Consider the following 22,222-nt stretch of genomic DNA (forward strand, 5'->3'; position numbering starts at 1 on the left):
CAATTAGGCAGTAATTATGTAGTGTCTTGTGACTCCAGCTTGGGGAACCTACCCAGCTGCGAGAGAGCAACGTAGACGTGACAACAGAGGGTTCCGAGCACAATTCCATCAGGAGACAAGAGTGTTCTCGGAAGACATTTGTTCAAGACCCTTGGGGACTGTACTCCAGGGACTAGTTCTAAAAAGTCTCAGTGCATCCGTGCTGAGTGAGGACCCACCTGAGTCCATCCGTGCTGAGTGAGGACCCAACTCTGAGTCCATCTGTGCTGAGGAAGCTGAGTGTATAGTTGACAGGGGACCCATAGTCTTGAGAAGAGGTGCTGCTGGCGTCCCAGTGTCCTGGTGTGGTGGCTGCTGTCGGACACTTGCACTGCTGCAGGGTGGAATTAAGTCACTAAGCTTCTTGTGTAACTATTGTATTTTTCTCTCCATGTGCTCGAGTCATCAATTACAAGGATCCCTTTGAGTAGGAACTGAAGGCCTAGAGCACCCGACCTCCTGAACGATATGGAGTCAGCGTTATTTCATCCTGACTTCAGGAAATGTCTGTCGGATTTCACAGTGACGCAGAACCACACTGTGGATAAACGGGGCCTGCTTCTGAGTTGTGTTCGTGGTCTGTGGGGGAAAGTCAAAGTGAGGCTATTATGGACTATTTTTAGGGTGGTTTGAATCTGAAAGATAACCTTCAGAACCAGGATCCCCACCTTGAGTCAGGATCTGGAAGTCAGAGGCCAGTCTACCTGGAGATGCAGAGAGCTGACTCCCCACCCAGGAGAGAAGGGCAGTGCTTCTGGGGCTCAAGAATAGGATGGAGGTCGGCCCCCTCCGCTCTTGACTGGTGGCAGCCAGGCTGAGGTTGGCTCCATCATGGACGAGTTTCAGAGGGTGCAGCCAGGCCTGTCATGAGGAGAGCTCAGGCATGTTTGTGTTTACCTCCCTGCTTCCGGGCGGTGAAAACAGTGACCCACGCAGAGCCCCTGCGGGTTGTCCCGGTTGGGCCCCTGTTCCACTGCGGGGGCAGAGTCTCTGGTCACAGACCGGAAGCCTCTGCTGCAGAGGAAAGAGCACACGGGTTCCCCCAGCCCCTTCTGTGTCTTCCCCCTTAACCCTGGCTGCATGGTCTTCCTGGTCATTGCCATAAGTCTTACACGTGAAAACTACAGGCTGGTGACTCTGAGACATTCTGGTGAGTCTCAAACATAGGGCGGTTCTTCACAGTTAACTACCGTAAGTAATTTGTTTCTGATAGGTCTTCGTCCCAGAAGGTACAATCACTCAGGGCAGGGACTTCTGTTTTGTGCCCCAGTACGTCTTCAGCACCACGGACAGTGCCTGGCATCGGCAAGCTGGCTGTTAATCCTCGTTGAAGAATGGATGGATGGATGGACGGACAGAGAGATGGATGGACGGATGGATGGATCTCTTGCTTTAATCTAAAGTTCCAGGCACACTTACTTCTTGGGGACTGAGAGAGGCTGCCCTATCAGCAGAGATCCGCACGCTGGTTTTGGAGAATCCACGACAGCAGGAAAGAATCTTGTGGGTTTTAGGGCAGAAGGGTGCTGCCCTACAATATTATTTCCCTCCTAGGAGCTCTTTTGTAAATCCTCTGAGAGATCCAGGTTTAAATGAGACACATGTGATCCCCTAACGCTCATCTCCCACGGACAGATTCCCACTAGGCGGAGAGTCCGCCCTGTGCTTAGCTAGAGCCTCCACTCCCCATGGGCTCTGAAGCGCTCTGAGAGGGTCTCTAAAGGAGGCCCCTGCTGCTTGAGTGGCAGTTGTGAGCACCCAGAGAAAATGAGAAGGGGTGTGAGTCTACCGGCCGGGGCCATGGGGCCAGGACCACAGGGAGGACCTCTGGCTCTCAACCACACCAAGTTGCCACTGTGTCTTGGCACTGACACGCCATGGGAGCGTCCTGGTTACTCCCTCTCCTGGGTGCACTTTCCTGTTTGAAGTCCTTCAATTAGTGCTTACTGAGTGCTTTCTATGTATCAGGAATCAGTCTTGGTGCCAGGGATTTAAGGATGAACAGAAGAAAGCTCCTATATTGTGGAGAGTGTATTCTTTTAGGGCCCATGAACAACAAGTATATGAGTGAATGGAGAACCTGGTTCTGACAGTGGTAAGACCTCTGAAGGAACAGTGCTGAGACAGGGGACAGAGAGGGAGGTGCAGGGCTTACTACTGTAGGTAAGGCGGTGGCACAGTCTGAGCAGGGGCATATGTGCCAAGACTGGAATTAACATAGGTACATGTATGTGCCTGTGAAGACTGGAATTAACATAGGTATACGTATGTGCCTATGCCTGTGCATATGTATGGGCATTTTAAAAATAGAACACAATACTCCACGTGAATTATTATTTGCAGGAAAAGATGCATTATTGACAACTTCCTCATCAGGGTCCCCGCTCTGCCGCACAGTCACCTGCGGCGTGCTAGCTCACGTGCGGTGCACAACCTGCGCTCCAGCTGAGGGTCAGGCTGTCCCCACTGCAGTCCTGCGGCTACACTGCAGTCACGGGAAGCCCTGTGTGCGGGGATGGGAGCTTGCTGATCGGCGGGCCCTGAAGTACAGGGGCAGAAAGGGCTCCCAGCAGAGGACGCAAGGATGGGCACGGTGCCGACCTCAGCGGCAGGGTGACCAGGCCCATGTGCCCTGTGTCTGCAGGCTGTGCCTGCCCCATGCCGTGGGAATGGCCCACATCCAGTGGGAACTCACATTCTGAATCACGACTCCACAGGCCGTCAGACCTGCAGCCGGTGCCCAGCCAGTGACCACCCGGGACAAGTAGAGAGTTAGAGTGGCCTGACTGCTTGTGTTTCTTACACAACAAGTGGGCTGTAATAATGCAAAATTGATTTCCGTTTGAGCCTCACTCCAGGAGACCACAGAGACCCCGCCTGTGCCTCCCTTTCCCCCCCAAGCAACCTGTCTGCGACGTTCTGAGGCCGTACACCGCTGCGCGGTCTGCCCGCTGTTTGGCGGTGGGTTTCCAGGACACGCTTCAGGCAGATGGCACTTTTATGTTCTCTTATAAAGCAGAGTGAGCGAGGTGTTCTGCAAACAGCTGCTATCTCTGTTACATAAAAGCGATTTCTCAAGTGAAAGGAGCAATTGTAAAATGTCAAGGAGAATGTATGTCTACTGGGTACACTGTGCAAATGACCAGAAACACCAGCTTTGTCTGACCGGATAAAATACTGTGTACTCTCTAAACGTCCTTTTATGCCACTGCTCAAGAGTAGGTGGCCACACTTCAGATTTTCCAACGCGACTCAGCTGCCCACAGCTAAGCACTGCTCGGTCACGGAGACCGGACATTCCGTTCAGTGTATCTGTGACACCACTGTGCACACAGTCGGGTCGGAGATGTTTTCTCACTGCTAGTACACATCAGAACACAAACACACAAATGGGTTTCTCGTCCACTCTGTGGACTGGATCTGACAAAGCAGAAGAGACCATGACGGAAACCACGAAGCTGTCAGGTCGTGCTGACCTGCCTGAACGCAGACCGATCTGGGCCAGCCCACTGCTGCTTGGGAAAGTAGAGGGATAGACGGCCAGCTCACCGTGCTCAGGAGAGAGACTGGTAGTTGCCGCTCAGTCCAGCCAGGGGCCGGTGCTGGCCTTTGCTGTGGCTGGAACGGGACGTGACACTGTTTTCAAGGTTCCCTCAACAGCGCCCATTTTTACGACATGTTTGAAGAAGCAGCTGTTGGTAGCACATCTGCTCAGTCCTTGTTTCTGTGAAGGAACTTCTGTTGGAGCACGGCCGTGCGTCTGTGGCCGCTCCTCCCTACAACAGCCATGTGGAATGCTCTGTCACCTCCAGAGCAGGACGGGGAGCAGGCTGTCAGTCGGCCACCCTCCGTTCCTTCCTCACTTGTTAGAGTGCGCACCATGTACAACCACGCTGAATTCCAGTCCCCACGCTCATTAAAGCTTGGTCCTGGGTACAGGTGACCTGCCCACTTCACTGCTGACTGGGGCTCCATCTGCGTCCTGTCCCCAAGAAGGGTGTGAAGTGCAGTCGTTACACAACTTACACAACTAAGTCCCTTCAAATGACTGTCAGAGGGTCTCTCATCACTTCATGCCCTCGCCGTCATCCCTGTGTGATCTCGGGGGCAAAAAGGAGGTCAGACTGGGTGTTCAAGCTACTGTATTGCTATAGAAATCTCAAACTGGTTTTAAAAAGCAGGATGCTGTGTAATCATAAGGGATTCCCATCCAATCATCTGCTCAATAATCGCGACCGACGGCCCGTGTGCCAGGCCCTGGGGTTGTAGCTGAGGCAAGAGGAATGCCTGATGTTCAGCTGTCGGCACCGGTGAGCTCACGGAGGCCCTGGGAAAGGTGTTGTGCCCAGTGACAGACTTCTCCCAGTCTCTGGCAGAAATTTCTCTAATGAGAAATGAAGGTTTATCCCATAATTAAAGACCGATGCCCTCCGGGAGTAGCCGTGCCTTCATTTACTTAGCGTCTGGGGCAGACATGCTGGTCCCTTCCGGAATACAGAACAGGAAGAAGAGACATGCTGCTGTGGGTCTCAGGGCTGACTTGCCTATCTCTCCCATTTCTCCAGAAACGCCACTACCTCCAGCCGACGAGGCCAGCCGTGAATGGAGACAGGTGACCAAGTCCTGCTCTCTCCAGGCAGTGACTGGGCATACGAGCTGTCCGGCCGTGGGAGACCTGGTGGGGGGGAACACAGCCTGACTCCCGGGAGCTCTGGGCAGCCTCCCTGGGGTTGTACAGCCACATCTGACTCTCCCTGGAAGGGTCCCCATGGGCTACTCACAGTCCACAGCTGAGAGTCATGTGCACAAAAGGCTTCTGTTAGCGGGGGGTCAGGGGGATACTGGGTCTGATAAACAGAGACTGTTCCATTTTCTATTCACCAGATGTCCTCCTGGAGCAAAGCTCAGGAATGAGGGAGCATTTAGGAATGAGGGAGCATTTGGCCACCGGCCATGGCTGATCTGCAGCATCTTTGTTACGAGGTGGTGGCTGACTGCTGCATGGTGTAGTGAGAAGCATTTCCTGAGAGGAAGAACATCGATCTGACTTTTTCATGTGTGAAGAAACCAGAAAACTCAAATAGTGAAGCATGTGGCTGCCCAGTTTCTGTCCTCCACTTGTGCTTTCGTTTGGCCTTCCGTGTCCTAAGCGTCCTGACGGCAGGTCCAGAGAGGGTCGAATGCTGACAGCGCCACAGGGCAGGGCTCCCAAAGTAACAGTTCTCCCGGACCAGGCTCCTCACATCACAGAGAGGAGCTGAGCATGGCGTCAGGTGGGCGTGCGGGGAACGGACTGAACGCGGGTGGCTCCTGTCATCTCCCTGACAGGAGGGAGGGTGACCTGTCCTAGGAGGACACAGTGAAGTGCCAGCAAGAGCAAATGCCTGGTCGCCTCTCAGGGGAAGCCTGTGACCCCTGAGTCCCCCGTCATGTGGGCTGATGTGAGAACCAAGCCCGTGTGTGTTCTGGGCTGGGCCGTGAATGAGAAATAAAGCACCAATGGTCCATTACATTTCTGTTCACGGGCATACCTTAATGTCGCCTTCAACCCACAGGAAACGGGGAGCCCCAGGGAACTGAGAAGAGCCACTCCGAGCCTGTGCACCGGGGAGACTGGCAGCTGCTGTGACATACTGCTGATCACGGCGGGTCTTTAGAAAACACTAGCTGTGATAACAAGCAGTCTGCTGGACCAGCTGCCGGGAGATGCCAAGGTCAGTCTCCTTGGTTAGGGCTGGCGATGCCCTGTGTGCCGCCTCCCGGCTCTGGGCACCGCAGGAGCGGGGCTCAGTCTGTCACTGCCAGCTGCCCCGGGAGAGCAGGGGGTTTGGAGCCGGTGGACACAGGGCTGCTCCCTTTCTCTATCATCTGCCCACAAACCACTTTTAGCCACGGAGTAGTGAATGGGGACGGTGGTGACAGGTGGCGGTGAGCATAGCTCTGGTTCTGGGTCCCCAAGGGGAGTGCAGGCAGCACCCCGCTCTCACAGGCAGCATCCCGCTCTCGCGGGCAGCACCCCGCTCTCGCAGGCAGCCCACGGCGGTGCTGGCTTGGGCGTGCTTGTCTGGAAGGTGGCACCAGCATCTGCTGAGACAGGAACGTGGGAGGCGTGAAGGGCACTCCCAGGAGTCCAGGCTTTAATGCCAGGCAAGGAGTACTTAGGGAATTAGACATTTCAAACTAAAAACAGTGCTTTCAAAAAAACAAATTCTTGCGCATGCTCTGTGTACTGTAAATGTTTAGGCCTGACGCCAGAAACAGCACTGCAGCGTTTTCACAGGGGGTTTAATGGTAAACGTTTTATATTTGAACCAATGGCATCTGCCGGTGACGTTTTTGGGTGACTGGAGCTCAGCGTGGACTCTGAGATCATCCTCGTGGAAAGGTCCCTTCTGGTGTCTTTCTCCCCACGTGACGGAGAAGCTCACACCTCCTCCCGAGAGCCTCCCCTTGCTGGTTCTCATCCATTTACATTGACGAGGAACACCGAAAGCTCATTTAAAACGCTGCTTGATAAAATCGTCCACATAATGCTCTTCCCAGATTGAAATGAGGAAATAAAATAATGATTGCATATTAGATAATGGTGCTTGTACCAGTTATAAGCCCCTGGTGACAATGCTGAATGGCATGTGTTCGCTGGGCTTTTGCCCACCCGCCCACAGGCAGGTGTGGAGCCGCCGGCGGTGGCGTCCTCACTGACCCCTGAGAGAGGCAGCCGGCCTCACGGTGGCTCTGTCCCCCTGCTGCCTGGCTCCTGCCTGGCTGCTGTGATGGCCACTGCAGTGTGTCCTCTTCAGTGAGTCACAGGGTGCTCAGACATCTGGGGACCTTGCCTGGGTCTGCACGTGCGGGTATGCGCAGAGGGGCCAATGTGACGCCGCAGCGTGTGCTGAGCCGATGGCCCGCCAGGCGGTGGGTGACCCATGGGGCCGAGCGGTAGAAGGGACAGAGGAGGGGTGGCAGTTTGCTCGGGTGTGGGGCGGACACGAGCCAGGCTAGGTGGCAGGCGTCTCTACATGCACTGGAAGTCCCACCGTGTGGGAAAGGGGACAGGTCTGCTATGAAGACGGAGAGAGGAATTCAGAATAGAGCGCAAAGCATGTGCCACTCTTGTAAAGAAAAAGCTGTAATTCAAGGCCCCGCCCCCAGGCTCTGAGTTTAGATGGGTCTTGGTTCAACCTCCCCCCAACCACGTCCTCACCTGCTGGCCTGGGGAACATTACTTGTCTTCTCTGAGTGTTGGTTCCTTCTCTATAAATTGGGAATAACAACAGTGGAATGAGATCATAAGAATAATCAGGTTTTGAAGCAAAATTACCAATTTTCAAAATAACCTTTGAAAATCCTTTAAATACCATTAGGTCACCAGGAGCTGGACTCTAAGGAGCTCAGAATGCCAAAAATTAACTTCCCTCATTTTTCCTTGGCCTTCCAGCTGTGGCCAAGTTGCCCGGGGCAGTCGAAGCTGAGACCCACTTTTAAAGGAGGTGTGGGAGGCATCGGAGGATGAGTTAGGGGTCTCTCTGTTTCTTTTTAATGAGCCCACAGAACTGAACTGTCATTTCTGTTAGACGCATCCATGACACAATTCTCCTGCAGAGTTTGGAAAGATGAAATAAGACACTGTTTATGAAAGGTCACGGTACCTTCACCGGTCAGACGGCAGTAAGTGTGACAGAGGGATGTCCCGTGTACTTCTACAAGGGAGGTTCGGCTGTCCTGACCTGCTCTGCCTAGTGTTTGTGAAACCCTGCGGACAAGTCAGGGTGCCCGGGAGCCACTGGGGGCTGAGGTCACAGGGCGTGGAGCAGGAGCAGGACACCTGGACTCTCTCCCATGCCCCAGGCTTGTATGGACACAGGTGGTGACCAGATGCTGCCAGGCAACAGGCACCAAGCACACTCCCACCTTGACTTCCTCCTCAGCACCACCTGCCACCAGGGGAGAACATGGAGCCCGCCCCTGGCCCCTGCCACTGCGGTGTCGCCAGGCTGGTACCATCCGCCCTCCCCAGGGCTATACGACCACGACACGACTCTGTGGGGTGCAGCAGGCTCCCCGGCCACTCTGAGGTGCGCTTGCTGTGCGCTGGCGACTGCTTGCTTTCTTACTGCGCCGTGACCTTTTTCCAACATCAGCAACCCACTTTTATAGTAATATTTCCACAACTACTATTTCAGAGAGACTAGGAAAGAGAGGTACATTTTGTACACAGTGGAAGAAAATAAAAGTAATAATAAAAAATAAAAACTTCCCTCAACCCCATGGAGAAATGAGTGATTAGTGACTGTTTTTGCCCAGGCTTTAGAAACAGTTCTCGGCTCAAGAAATCCCCTGTTGTCAGTGAAGGGAGAGCCCCCAGCCTATGGCCTGAGAAAAGAAATGGACATATGCCTGCTTGGGTGAATGTCTGATTTCCTTTGTTTCTTTTCAAAAAAATTTAAAATTGATTTTGAGAGAGACATCGACTTATCGCTCCACTCATTCATGCCTCATTGGTTGATTCTTGTACAAGCCCTGACCACGGATGGAACCCACAACCTCGGCTTGTCAGGGTGACGCTCTAACCATCAAGCAACCTGGCCAGGACTGTGAACAACTAAATTTCAAGGCAGAATCAGAGCTGCAACAAGGCTCAGTGAAGAAACAGTCGGCGCCTCAAAGGCCTAGGAACCTCTGACACGGACAGTGTGGTCTGAGAACGCCCAGCTTGCGGTGCACAGCCACCCGGCCCCTGTCCCACCAGGCAGCTGGTCAGGCTAGAGACAGTGATAATGTTTAGAGGACAGAGTCGTGCTTGGGGATCAGTGCCACAGGATTGGGGTGTTCAGGTAACAGCAATGACGAAACACGTGTCACCGAGTGCCGGGTCGGGCTGGCCCTTAGAGGGTGTGACAACAGAGTGCGTGGGACTTGACTGACCCAGTCTGGGCTCCTCACACCCTGACCCAGTCCCCACGGCCAGGGCAAGGCTGGGTCTGATCAGCTCGGGCTGCCTGGCTCACCCAGTCATGGAGGCCGGTGGGAGTGGGGTAACCCAGGCTGTACCCTGACACCAGGCTGAGACCCCCACTCACACCGCACTGCTCTGCACGGTCTGCGAGGGGCTCTCCTCTCCTGGGACGTGACGTAAGTGGGACAGGCCTTTGGGTCTCAGCCTACAAAGTACCCTGAAAGGGTCACCCTGTCCCCTAAAGCAATAGGGAATGAACTTGGCTGAAACTTTTCTCAGAGCTCAGCACACTAGTGTTCCAGGTAGATGGGAGTTTACACTCAGGGACATGACCCCAAACTGCACAGCTTGGGTTAACAAGAGAGGCACTCTCTCCGGGGCCTACACCCCCTCCCACACCCCCCCCCCCGTGACTGTCAGCCACAGGCACACTCAGATGGTTTCCCGTGCTCCTGCCTCCGACCTCAGACGTGTCTGCTGCTGCCGGGGGAAAGAGCATGGCTTCCGTGGAGGAGGAGGGGACACCCGGAACTGCAGGCCCGCAGCTCTAAGTGAGGCCACACAAACCACCCCACCAGGCCACAGGGAAATGCACATACGTTCCAGATGAACTGTCACTGCTGGACTTGCGGTCCCCGGCTGGTTGGGGCCAACCTAACAATCTCTCTGTGGAATAGTTTGTTCTGAGTGGAGTTTTCTCATTGGTTTCATCAGACTGATTTAAAGTCAAACTTGACCTCAACCCATGGGGGGGAGGTGAAGTGGGGCGGCCCGTACCTGGGACTTACTTATTTCATCAGCTTCATCATCGTAGATGCCGTTACCTGACTGTGGAAGCCTGAGGATGTTGCGTGTGTGAAACCACTTGGATAATAAGGAACGTCTCGACCCCGCCAGGCTCGGAACTGGAGAGCAGTGGTGTTCAGCTCTCCTCCCTGACCAGCCGGGTGGGGTAGTAACTGCACGGGGCAGACCCTCTGAGCAGCTGGGAGGCTCACACGCGGCCTCTCACAGGCAGGCCTGTCCTGCGCACTCGCTCAGGCTGGTCACCGGAGGAGGAGTGCATAGGGGTGACAGTCGGCTCTCACACCCATGTTAGATGGAAGTGGTCACATCACCGTTGCCACCCCTCACCATGTAAACAACGGCTGGTACCTCCCAATCACACCCACGCCGTCTAAATCCAGGACTTGACTTGGCTATATTGGAGCTGGATCTCAATTAACATCATTCCAGATTGTCTCCTTGCAGTACCACAAGTACAAATGGGTTGAGACGTCAAAGTCCAGGGACATTCAGGTTCAGTGGTTTACAGTAGAGGTTCATATCTTAGGAAAGGTTCCTATCGCCGGCCTGGGTGACATTCCACAGATCTGCCACCTCCTGTGACATTCTCTGATGCATCAGAGGGTGGCAGGCAGCGAGCATCTAGAGAACAACGGAACAACGGAGTGGGAAATGTCAGTCAGCGCAAAAGGGCAACCATCCAACTATCCAAAGGACCCCTCCCGGACCCGGAGGAAAGAAAGAGTTTGGAGCTCACACCTACTTCACTGAGGAGGCAGGTCGCTCACAGGTCACACACATTGCACCAGGTAAGAGATGAGAGTGAATGGCACCTTAGACATCCCTTCTGTTTCTTAGTCTAACACAGTCACATAAATGACCCACAGAGAAAAAAGAAAACAAATATATACTGATTTTCCATCAAAAAGGTTACAAACTTGCAAACAATGTAACACCTAGGAAAGCATGCAGAAAAAAGGAGTTCACAGCATTTTCTCCATAGAAGTTGTGCTCAGCTTTCATAGGGGTCGGGTTACTGAGAATGGATTCCATCTGCTCCATCACACTCTACAACCTGTGCTCCCGGTGATGCACAGGGCTGCGGGGTGACCAGTGTCCGAGGTGTGGCAGGGCGTGTGGCACAGCCTGAGCCCGTCCACTCGAGGAAACTGATGGAACTGGAGGGTAACGGAGGCTCTCCTCAATGATGCCGTCATTTTTCTTCATTCTTCGGAGATTATAGCTTAAATTGTGTATTACAAGCCTTAATCATTGTCCCCTGTATTGATTAAAGCAATTTAGCAACAGGAGCAGATAAAACCACAGTATCAGTCCACGCTGAGAAAGCGTATGCTAAGTGTCATTAGCTGTAGGGTATGAGGGGCTGTGCCTCACGCCATCACTCAGGGATCTGGGCGTCTTCCCGCTGGTGATGACGCCACCCCCGAGGACCTCAGAGACCCTGGCCGGCTTCCTTGCCCTCGGCCAACAGTGAGGACAGAGAGCAGCAGGAAGATGACACGGAGGACATCACAGGTCACCCTGGAAGCACCACGTTGGGACTCTGCCCACATGGCATGAGCCAGGACTGTTGCACACCCGGCGTGCTGCACAGAGGCGGGGCACCGGAGTCTAGCTGTGCGTCCAGGAGGAAGGAAGATCAGACGCAGAGCCGCGAAGCCCGCACACTGTGCCCTCTGAGGGGTCACTTTAGTGTGAGCGCGGCTTCCCCACACAGAATGGAACCCCCGGAGGCCAGTCTTCTGGTCTCACTGTCACAAGCGTGCAGGCCTGTGACATGGGTGTGAGCTATGGATACGGGAGCTACATTAGGATAGAGAGGGCTGGCACAGGGCATTTCTGTCACGGACGTGGGTGGCGAGCGTGCAGTATGTTTCTTGGGTCAACGAGGGAAGCGTTGGCCTCCCAGGCGCCACTCACAGCCGCCGTGGTCCCCGCCTACTTCCGGGCTACGCCCACTCCCACGGCTTCTCCTGCGCAGTAGCCCCGCGGATCACGGCCCCTCTCGGATCACGGCCCCTCTCAGATCACGGCCCCAACCACAGTCAGCACAATGTAACAGAGATTTTGGATTAGTTAAAAAAAAAAAAAAAATTAATTCCACAGACATCACACAGAGTATGAGCTCCGTGACAGGTACAGCACTGTTCAGCTCAGATAGTGACTGGAGGTGACGCTCACTTGCGGGCACCTCTCTCTCTTTTGACTTTGTGACACCTGCCACAGACTGACAGTGGATTACTACTAATTCAGGATTTTCTACACAATTTGAGGATTATTCTTGGATATTATTATTATCATTATTATTTACTTTTTACAAAGAGCCTAATGGCGCTCGAGTTCGGGAAACAGGAAGCCCGCCGCTCCCCTTCCCACACCTGCGCCCCTGAACGCTGACCCACTGAGGAGCAGGGAGCGACTGACCTGTTTGGGGTGTTTCTAAGAGCGTGCGGCGGGGACCCAGGCCCATTCTGCTCCTTCTTCCGCTGTCTCTTGTGTGACGAGGCAGAAAAGAAAAGAAAAGGAAAGAAAAGAAAAGAAAGACAAACAAATAAACAAAACCAAAACAGCCAGGCCCAGTGTCTAATGAATAGGTGATCATCCGTATTAAGGTTATAAATAGGTACCGCCCCAGATTCAATATGAGACCTCCATTAAGGGTTCTCTTGAAGCATAAAATCTAATTCATTATTGTTTTTAGAAATTATTTCCCTCGGGTATCGGCCCAGGACAGGCTTCTTTATCAAAACTCACTGCTTTGTATCATCTGCAATCCAATTAAAATTCCTTTCTTTCATACTAATGATATTTTGAAGGTGGTGTGTCAGCTTCAGATACATCAGCGTAGGTGACGGCGCATTTTATGGACTGGCTGGCGTCCTTTGAGGCGGAAGAATAAGATAAGATTTCCATGGAAATTTTTTGGCTGCCCTTTCACCCTCTCACTGCCCCCCCACCTCTGCCAGTTTCTGAGATGCAGCTAAGACTCCAATTCCATGCTCTCTTGCCTCCATCCCCCAGTTCCTCCTGAGTCCTCCCTCCCTTCCAACCTTTCTTTCTTCTGACCTTTCTTCAGTGTCTTCTGCACTTTCTAAGGACCACAGGAGGCTGCAATACATTTAAATGGTCCTGACTCTACAGGATCATGTCTTTTTCTTTGGCATGTGAAAATAAAATTGCATCAGCTCTAGACAATAATAATAATAATAATACAAGCCATTTGTTGGCTCACAAACTTCCCGCTCATTTTTGACTTGCTAGTTCCATCATAACCACCCAGAGCCATGAGCTGACCCTGTGCTGAGTCGCGCCCGCTCTCCTCGAGAATTACTGAGCCTGGAGTGTAGGGGTGGGGGTCTTGGGGACCTGACACCCGCAGTCTTGCTAACTGCATACATGTATCAGTGGTGGGAGGCACAGGGTGGGAAAGGAAGCTATTAACTCACATTTTTATTGAACACTGACTCACTGAGAATTGAAGATTTTTTCTGAAAAAGTTACTATTGCGCAGACAACATTATAACGGGTTGCAGAATACAAGCTGTTAATTTATTTTCTGTCCCCGATGATTATGATCAATTAATTCCTTTCTTATTCCATTAGGACCCATTCTCAGCTTTTAGTGCTTTCTGATTGCCAACAAAATATATAGAAATTCAGCACTGAGAGTTCACGACAAAATCTTTTTTTTTTTTTTTTTTTTTTTGCCCTGGTAGGACCAGCTTGTATATCAAGCTTTTATAAAAAGGGAAGGGAAAAAAGAACAACAGGAATGCAAAGAAAGCTTATTAACTTATTTCCTTCCTGCCTGGACCTGCTCAGTGTGTAATGTCTTGTGCCCTCCCATGCCCTGATCTCCCCAAAGTCCATTCCACTCCAGGCGTCTGCACAACTCCACTCCCCGAGGCCCAGTGAGGCAGAGACAGAGGTCAAAAACATATTCATAATGTATTCACAATCCACACTTGCCATCCTACAGATGTATTTCTTGAATGGATTTAATGCCAAGCAACGATAACCGACATAATCCCTAGGTCGTGGCAGGGAGACCAGGGCATTGTTTGGATACTGTGCTCACCTAGTGGGGGAGGGAGCACTTTCTCTTGGGTATTAATACAATGACTGTGCACCCTGGCTCTCTTTCCTGCTTTTCTCTTTATTGTTCTTTTCATCCCATTAGCGGGTTATGACTTAATGTTATTATGACTTGCAGGATTCATATTAAGTGATGGAAGAATCACATGCTTTACGGAAAACTGAAAGCAAAGGCCCTGGCTGGGTAGCTCAGTTGGTTGGAGCATCGCTCCAATACACCAAGGCTGCGGGTTCGATCTCCAGCCAGGGCACATACAAGAAGGCATAAATAAGTGGAAGAACAGTTTGATGTGTTTCTCTCTCTCTTCCCCTCCCTCCCTTCTCTCTCTCTAAAATCAATCTTAAAAATCTGTTTATTAAAAATTAAAAAGGAAAACCATATATTATAAGGAGTCTCCTCCCTCCCACCCTCCCTCCCTCCTTCTATCCCTTCTTCCCTCTCTCTTGACCACCTCCCCCTTCTGCTCTCTCCTCCTTCACATACACTTTAGTATTTCTTTATGAACAGAGGAGAAGAAATAAACGATCAAAGGGAACAGGTCCAATGGGCTGCCGTGAATGCAAGCCTGTGTGTTATGAGCCAGCTGCTGTCTGACTTGTCCGCAGCATTCAAAATGCTTAGTCTCCTTTGTTTGTGCCATTACTCTGCCCTTCCCCTGTCTTAGGCGTCCCCTGTCACAATTTACTGGGAAGGCAAACCTTTCGTAAAATTTTAAAATGACGGCTATGTGCAGTCCCTATGAAAAAGGAGTTAAGAAAAGTGAATGAAGTCTCACACAGAGGAGACAATTCCAACTGTGTGCAGGGGTGGGGACAGGGACAGTGTCCCCAGGATGCGGGGGGGGGGGGGGAGCCAGAGCGAGCAGTGTCCGAGCTGCCACGCCCTGGGGCACCCAAGCGTGTTCTCGCACTGGGAGGTCTGAGTGTTGCTCGAGGGGCTTCTTTTCTTAAGTGATATTGCTAGTTATCTTATTAATGGCCTGTGGAAAAATCCTAAAATGATTCCAGAACCTGAAAACTGTCACCAATAATTAGCAGACGTATTTCTCTTCACATATGTAGATTCTTGCCCTTGGACTCCATTATTCTTTTTGTTTTTTGGCACTACTTAAAATACTTTTCAATTTTTAAATTGCAGTTGATATTCAAAATTATATGACAAGTCTCACGGAGAGAGCTGCCAGCTCTGCTCACTTTTCTGGATTTCTGCAGCAGCAAGAAATGACACAGAACTAGATGGCACTTTGTAATCTGCAGTGGGGGGAAGTGGAACTTCTTTTAGTGACTTTGGAGTCCCGATGGCATCTCCGCCACAGACACAGTTCCCAGCACGCCCTCCATTGGAAACCTTATTCTGCAGGGAAGCCGTTAGTTAACAGAATTCATCTCACATCTGGAACTGCATTGTGAGCAGGCACGCACTTCATGCCAACTTTCCCACAGTACTTCCCCTGGTCCTGGGGGAGCCCACGGGGCACCCGGGGACAGCCAGGGGGAGGGAGCCAGGGACCAGTGACTGGGTCATGGCCTCTATCTAGACGCAGGTTCGTGGCCCAGACAGGAAGCTTCACTTCTGTTTCCTAAAATCCACCCTGAAAATGGGGTTGAATTCTTGTGTTCTTCTACTCTGAGCTCTTCTGCTCCCACATCTCATTGCTGCCTCGCTGTACTGGTCGGTCCTGTCCCGCCCATCTGCACACCCGAGTAGCTGGCCCATTCAGGTGGAGAGGGAGCAGCTCCTGTTGAAACTGAACGCCTTGGATGTGGAATGTTGGCCCAGTCGGGACCGCCGAGCAGACACCAGAGCGAAGCCGGGACCAGCCATGTGCTTCCCATTGTCAGCAATCAGTGAGTCTGGAACACTCCAAAGATTCTTACACTCTCTGAACAACCAATCTTTATTTCAACCACTTCTACGGGTATCCTTCCAAACCGTGTTCCACATCCTTGTTCTTCGGGAGGGACGTGACGAATCCATGATGACGTGCTTGGGCACGTGTGTGGCCGCAGAGGACGGTGGCTGTCAGCACTGACTGCCAGGCTGGGTCCAGGGAGGGGACGGTCTCAGTGCTAACTCTCTCACCCTGTCGGCCCCTTTGTGAAATGGCCTTGCCCCAGCACGCCTTCCCCAGTTCCAATGTGCAAATCTGCCTTGCAAACAATGCTCGCCTCGGAAAATCTATTTTCTCTACGTTCCAAAAGGGAAGAGTCTCTTTTCTCTTGCTCACCTGGCACCTGATGCTCACCTGGGCTACATAGGAGCCCGTCAGAGGTTCCTGGAGTGAATAACCAATGCTACGGTAACCGTGGGAGGAGAAGCACGAGGGGCCCGGAGCACGCAAACAGCTTCCCTCGGTCCACGGTTCAGAAGCTTGAAACACACACACTCCATGGGTCTCTCCTGGCTTCTAAGGGGCCTCTGAGAAATCTCTTAGGGCAGGGATTGGGAACCTTTTTGGCTGAGAGAGCCATGAACGCCACATATTCTAAAATGTAATTCCATGAGAGCCATACAATGACCCGTGTACATTACACATTATCCAATAAAAATTTGGTGTTGTCCGGAAGGACAGCTGTGGTGGCTCCAGCCACCCGCAACCATGAACATGAGTGGTAGGAAATGAATGGATTGTAATACATGAGAATGTTTTATGTTTTTAACATTATTATTTTTCTTTATTAAAGATTTGTCTGCGAGCCAGATGCAGCCATCAAAAGAGCCACATCTGGCTCGCGAGCCATAGGTTCCCGATCCCTGTCTTAGGGCCTGGTTAGGGTTCGGGTTAAGTAGTATGCTTTCTTGCCACAAATTCTTCTATTATTATTTTTTTATTATTTTATTTTTACTTTTAATTTTCTAACCTTTCCCTTTTCTGGGACATCCTCCCTTCTCTCCAACTAAGTGGTTCCAGAAAAGTCTTCTGGGACCAGCCTCTGGAGACCCCGTTCAGGGACGCCGCTAGGACTCTGCCTGGGCCACCGGACTGGGGGAGAGGTCCTTCGAGAAACATGACCCCGCACGGCTTTCTGCGTATTTTCCACTGCACTTGACTTTAACCACCTGGGTGCCTGCTTCTGTGTGCCTGCCTGCCTTGCGGCTGCTCACAGCACTGAACTCTGTCCACATCCACCAGGTGACCTGTTCTGTGCAGTCACCCACTGCCCAGAGGCCACTAGGTACTATGCATAGGCAGGCCGGCGCGTTCGTCTGCCTACGCTGTCCTCACTTCTTCCACATACAACACAGTGAACGCACATCAGGGGGGACAGTCAACAGGTCCTGTTGCCAACCCTTCTGTTTCCCTGGATCTCACGTTGTCACGGAGAAGTGCCACCCTCATGGCAGTGATGTGACATGATGACAAGTCCCATTCTTAGAAGGAAGCTTATCTTCCACGTGTTTTTGTCCGATCTAATTATGATGACTCGTTCTGTTCGATTTAATTTTTCAATTTCAGAAATCTCCTTACGGGACTATTAGATGGAAGATGGTCACCATCCCGAGACCTCTATGAAGTGATGTGTCCCCTTTAAAAATGTATAAGCACCTCAATTTATTTTATTTGACAATGAGCTTTACTAACAACTGTGTGCTTGAGACAGCTCCTCAAAACACACCACGGTTTGTCTGGTCCTATGAGAAGTTCACTTTAAGAAACGGCAAATGTCAAGTTAATCACAGTGATAGGTTGTCATGGCGTCTCCTTGTAAGTAACAGTTTTATAAACCACTTTTTGTTGAAGGAAATGAATGTGTATTGGGCTGTGGATTAGGCTTTCTTGCTGTTTGTTTTTTGATTCTCGGAGAATGAAGGTGACGGATGACAGACGGGTAAGGAGGTTATTTCAAGTGTCCTCCCTGCACATCTCCTCTCAGTGGGCTGACAGCTCCAAGGCATAGCTGAGAGGGGAGTAATTATGCAGGACCTGTTTGCATGTTTGCTGGAAGTGGCAAGAAGAGCTGAGGTGTCATGGATGGGTGATGGTGGGGGCGGCAGGGGTGAGGAGACAGGCTTAAAGTATTTTACAACTCGAGAGGCCACCAATTAGCTCTGAGAGAGGTTAGGAGGGGGACGAGGGGCTGATTCAATCCGGCAGGAAAGAGACGTCTGCCTTGGCTGCACTCATTGTTACACGGGCTTCAGTGTCTTTTTAATTGGCTCCCCTGTTGTATTCCTCTCCCGACTTTTGAGGTTCTGACACCATGCACTCCATGCGATGTCTATTGTGGACGTGATCAGTGCTGGGCAGAGTAAGTGTGCGGAGAGACCATCAGGTCTGGGCTCTGAGATGGGGGCTCTGTCTGGGTGTGGACCGAACGGGAGAGAGGCAGCAGGAGACAGAGAGAAGAACCATTGTGTCCACAGCTCTAACAGGGGCCAGAGGAAATAAGAGGGCCAAACATCGGGCCACACCTGGTCATGCAAATTACTGAGAGCCCTATGTCTAATAATGGGGACAGGATACACCAGGTGGTGATGTATTTCCTGAAAACGCTTTTATTCCGACAGGCTAGATGAAAGAAATTTCCAGTAAGTGAGAACAGCACAGGTAGCAGGAGTGGGCTGAGAGACTCACGGGGAAGGTTGTCTATTAAACCCTTTATAGGACAGAAGGCCTTTTAGCAACATGTGGAATAGAAGAGGGCGTGTCCTTATTTGTAAAGGAGATACAAAGAGTGAAAGGGCAGTCGTGACACCAAGCTGCTTGGCCCTGCACAGGCGGACGCTGTGAGACACGTGCAGGTGGGACACGTGTGCCCTCTGATGTCATTTCTGTGCCACGCACGCTGAGTCCCGCTTGCCTCCTGTCTACTGTGTCTTCAGTCTTCGCCCCAGAATACTGACCCCCGGGAGCTGGCAACAGCCACAGGCGTCCGAGCTCCAGCAAGTGCTCAAGTCTAAAGTACACGTGAGTTCACAGGGTCGAGACGCCTGCCCCATGAGGTTTCAAACTACAGCTGATTAAAAGGACATGACGCCCAAACCTAACTCTGAGGCATAGCGAGAGCCCGCAGCGCTGTCCGAACAGCAGCGACCTGCTGCTTGTGGGGAACAGCCCCTGCCCCACCCACACTGGACTCGACCCCTCGGAAGAATAACTGCACAACTTCTGTTTTCTGAATACATTATCATTTAATCGAACAGGCAGAGAAAAACAGCACCTTGTGTTAAAGAAACACTAAATTGCCTCCTTTCTGCTTATAGAAAAATCAATTCATCTTTACGTCAAACTCGATTTTTGTTCTGTTCCACTGTGTACCACATTGCCAAGAGTCTGTTTGAGGTCTCGAGGCAGCAAAAGCAGTATTAAAACTCGGCCGGACTGCGATCGCCCGACGGATCGCCCAGCCGGGAGCCCAGGACGCCATCTGCAGGTGTGAGACTCAACGCGTATGATGGGAACAGGAGGGAAGGGTTGCAACACACCCGCCCTGGTGTTAGGGGTACAGTCCTCAGAGCCCAGGCATCCGTGCAAGCTGGATGACCCGCGGTCTTAGACAGAGACTGTCCTTCATGTTGTGGGCTCTGAGCCCTGTTCCTCATGGTCACTTACGCAGGTGCCTCCTTCCTTGCCGCGGGGTTCAGACACGAAGTCCTTGTCACAAACATCTCCTGCCACCTGGGCCATTTCCCACGTGGACCCACTGGGCAGGTGAGGAGGCAAGAGTTTTGACACAGAAGCATAAAATGAAGCTTTCTGAAATAAAGGTTTCCAAGATAATGGTGAAGAAAAGGAAAAGAGAAATTCTGTGAAGAGCCCCCTTTGGTGCCATTTCCTCATTTTTGTGTCTGCTGACCCCACCTCCTTCTGCATCCTACAGATCAGTCTCACAACAGCACAAATGAAATAATATAGTCACGCGTGCACTTGGGTTCATGGAGGCGAATGGGATCAACACGGTGCCGATCCTCAGGGCAGCTCACTCGCGGGGTTTGGAGACTGCAGCAAACAAACCAACACTGCCATTTCAGGTACTGGAAAGTGTCATTACAAATACAGGCCTGGGTCAGTATTTCCAGATTAGAAAAGGGTTTTAGGAAGATCCTTTCAAGGGAGAGAAACCTCAATGCTGAGGGAAAGTCATGTGGAAATGCTTGCACAGAGAGCTCTAGGCAGATGTGGTTGCCACAAAGGGCAAAGGCCCCGAGGTTGGGACTAGGCATGCTCACAGACCAGAGGGCCGACTGGGAGGGTGGCAGCATTAATCACCCCACACAGTCGGTCAAGGAACTCAATGGGACAGGTGTTACTCTTCTCCTCTTTCAGGGTGAAGAGATTGAGGGATGAATACACATCCTTCTCTAGCTCATACAGTCACCCAGATCGACTACATTCTGGGCCATGACACACATAAACAAATTTAACAGGACAGAAATCATACAACACCTATCCTCAGACCACGATGTAATTAAACCAGAAATCAATAACAGAGAGATAGTTGAAAAATCCCCAAACATGTAGAGATTAAACAAAAACACTTTTTAAATAATACATGGGTCAAAGAAAAAAAATTGCAGGAGAAATAAAATATTTTCAACTAAATGAAAATGAAAACACATACCAAAATTTGTACAGTGCAGCAGAGGCAGTACCTAGAGGAAAATTTATAGCATTAAAATGTATATATTCAGCTCTGGCTAGCTGGCTCAATGGTAGAGTGTCAGCCTGGCATGTGGAAGTCCTGGGTTCAATTCCCAGCCAAAGCACACAGGAGAAGCGCCCATCTGCTTCTGCACCCTTCTCCCTCTCCTTCCTCTCTGTCTCTCTCTTCCCCTCCCACAGCCAAGGCTCTATTGGAGCAAAGTTGGCCTGAATGCTGAGGATGGCTCCATGGCCTCCACCTCAGGCACTAGAATGGCTCCAGTTGCAATGGAGCAATGCCCCAGATGGGCAGAGCATCACCCCTTGGTGGGCATACCGGATGGATCCCGGTCGGGCACATGTGGGAGTCTGTCTCTCTGACTCCCTGCTTCTAACATTGGAAAAATACAAAAAAAAAAGTATATATTAGAGAAGAAAAATATCTAAAACCAGTAATCCAAGTTTTCACCTTAGAAAACTAGAAAGAGCAAATTAAATCTAAAGTAAGAAGAAGAAAAGAAATAATAAGAATCAGGGCAGAAATCAATGAAATCACAAACAGGAAATCAGTAAAAAAAAAAAAAAATCATTGAAACCAAAAGCTGGTTCTTTGAAAGGTCAATAAAATTGATAAGCCTTTAGCCAGGCTAATGAAAAAAAAAAAAAAAGGAAGAACACAAATTACTAGTATCAGAAATGAATAAGAGAGTATTGCTACAGATCTCATGGAATTAAAAGGCTAACACTGGAATGCTATGAACAGCTTCATGCTGAGGAACATGATAACCCAGATAAAATGAACCAATTCCTGGAAATACACAATTTACCAAAGCTCAAACAAGTAGAAACAGGCCGCCTGGATAGGCTTATATCTATAAAATAAACTGAATCAGAATTGATAACCTCCCAAACAGAAAGCTCCAGCCTCAGAAGCCACATGAATGGATCAATAAACTGTGGTATGTCCAGACAATGGAATATCATTCAGCACTAAGAAGAAATGAAAAGACATGGAGGAACCTTAAATGCATATCATTAAGTGAAAGAAGCCAAACTGTCAAGGCCCTAGGCTGGTGGTGTGCCAGCTCTGTGGTATCCGGAGAAAGGTAAAACCAGGCAGACAGTAAGAAGATCTGTGATTGCCACGGTTTGATGAGAGGAGGGTGAACAGACAGAGCACAGAGGATGTTTAGAGCAGTGAAACTACTCTGCATGAGACCATATCGATGGATACATGTCATTACACGTCTGTCCAAAGCCACAGACTGTGGCTAAAAAATCTCAAAAAATCTAAAAAATACAATCTCAATAAAAATAGAGAGGCTGCAGTGTAGAGAGGTTAGTACCTTCCTAATACACGAGTGAAGAAGGAATTCAATTAAGACTGTGTCTTCCTTCCAGAACCTGGTGCTCAATGACCCTGCTACACGGGTCAGCTTCACATGTGGCCACCTGCAGGATTGCTTCTGGGCTGCGGTCCCCATATGCCTGACCATGGTCAGCTCAGCCCCACTCTTGTCAGGCTGTAGTGCTCTGTCTGCCCACCCTCAGGAAGGTCAAGAGTCTGATGTCTAAAATACCCTTAGAGACAAGGGCCTGCTGATGGAGCACTAATCAGTGGTGGGCACAGAAGTCCGTAGGAGATGCATCTCACTTCTACGTGAGGAAATTTCAAAGTGGCCAATGGGGGCTATTTCTGTTTTTCTGTCCAGTTTTATTATGTTCCTCCCCAAGTTCCTGC

At 50.8% G+C, this 22,222-nt stretch overlaps 1 long non-coding RNA gene across 2 annotated transcripts in view; it reads right to left on the bottom strand.

Moving 5' to 3' along the window:
• The window catches only part of LOC136393374 (uncharacterized), a 40,499-nt gene extending 32,723 nt beyond the window's left edge, over positions 1-7,776 (bottom strand). Inside the window, exons 1-2 of one of the 2 annotated variants that reach the window (XR_010749086.1) lie at positions 7,689-7,776; positions 7,244-7,293 (exon numbers count right to left, since the gene is read on the bottom strand). This is a non-coding gene — a long non-coding RNA (uncharacterized lncRNA). The remainder of the gene's footprint in view (positions 1-7,243; positions 7,294-7,688) is intronic. The other variant, XR_010749085.1, reaches the window with a different exon arrangement.
• Between the last annotated feature and the right edge of the window lie 14,446 nt (positions 7,777-22,222).

Source organism: Saccopteryx leptura, chromosome 2 (genome assembly GCF_036850995.1).
Source record: "Saccopteryx leptura isolate mSacLep1 chromosome 2, mSacLep1_pri_phased_curated, whole genome shotgun sequence".
Lineage (NCBI taxonomy): Eukaryota > Metazoa > Chordata > Mammalia > Chiroptera > Emballonuridae > Saccopteryx > Saccopteryx leptura.